The sequence below is a fragment of the Penaeus japonicus genome, unplaced genomic scaffold (assembly GCF_977035675.1).
Source record: "Penaeus japonicus unplaced genomic scaffold, GWHDUDI00000001_assembly GWHDUDI00000005, whole genome shotgun sequence".
Taxonomy (NCBI): Eukaryota; Metazoa; Arthropoda; class Malacostraca; order Decapoda; family Penaeidae; genus Penaeus; species Penaeus japonicus.
In genome coordinates this window covers 15,348,534-15,349,764 of record NW_028234407.1, presented here as the reverse complement: position 1 = coordinate 15,349,764, position 1,231 = coordinate 15,348,534, and the positions used below count along the sequence as shown (strand labels likewise).

At 30.3% G+C, this 1,231-nt stretch overlaps 1 protein-coding gene across 23 annotated transcripts in view; it reads right to left on the bottom strand.

Annotated features, from left to right (window-relative positions):
• LOC122265181 (uncharacterized) overlaps window positions 1-1,231 on the bottom strand; it is a 675,490-nt gene that overhangs the window by 673,582 nt on the left and 677 nt on the right. The gene's annotated exons all lie outside the window — the stretch shown is intronic.

Here is a 1,231-nt window from a genome sequence, read left to right as displayed (position 1 = left end):
ATAGAGATATAACATTTATAGGTCATCATTAATCACAAAAACTAAACAAAAACTCATAAAATGTCCTTTATCATAATCCCTGTTAAATCTCAAGTTTCAATATATCCGACACATAAATATATTTCTTTAACTTGTGTTAACTTTATTCTATATTGATTAGATCAATATTCTATTGACTTATTCCATCAATAGAATATTAATCAAAAATATTCTAATATATTCTGCAATAATAAACCTGACACCCAGTACCAGTATCCTACTTCGGTGTTAACCAAACCACCTGATGTGGCAGAATATTCTTTCTGTTTCTCTCTTCAGTGAGCTAAGAACTGTAGTAAAGTTATGTCAAATCATTATTCATTCACCATATGGAAAAAATATTGAAATATCTGTATCACTGGTCGTACGAATATATACCAGAAAAATACAACAAACATGTTCTTTTTTGATAGCCTAGACTAGTCTTAGCCTAACTTGTCTTATGTACCAGCACTGGTGGGTATATCACAATTGTGAATAGCCTTATACTAGTATATATTTGAGTTCTTCACTTAAAATGAAAAATATCAAGTAAATCTGATTTTTTTTTATCTATAATGTTTAGACTGTATTCAAAAATCATTTAATGCCTGTGGGGGAATTGCTATGGGGGATAGGCAGTGAGTGGGCGTGGATGTGGGAGTCGTAGGCATGAGTTTGGAGTGGGAGTGAGAGTGGGAGCGGGAGCAGTGTGTGGGTGTGTGCAAATACTTGCGTATACATAGAGTTGTGTATGTAACTGTTAACACACACACACATATGCACATATTTATATTTATATATATACATACATACATACATGATACACTTATAAAATCCTCAACTTTAAAAATATTCTCATCCCCATATAGTTACTTTGCCAACCTAACCCCTCTTAGGTTACATAACCAATGCATTCATTTCCTAAAAAATATAATGGTCTTAAGACTTCCATGATTTCTGTGTTATGAATTTAGTGGTAAATAATGTAAAGAAATGTAAAAGTAAACAAATAACAATTGATTTGTAGCCACTTATAACTTACAAAGTAGTATTATAATAATTAAATAAATAACAAATATAAAACTCTGAGTAGCCTTATATATGATATTAAGAATGTTGACATTAATATAAAGTACATGTTCTACAATTCACTGAGATTGTAATAATTTGTCCTAAACCATAAACTGTTTTAAAAAAGAAAAGTCTTCCA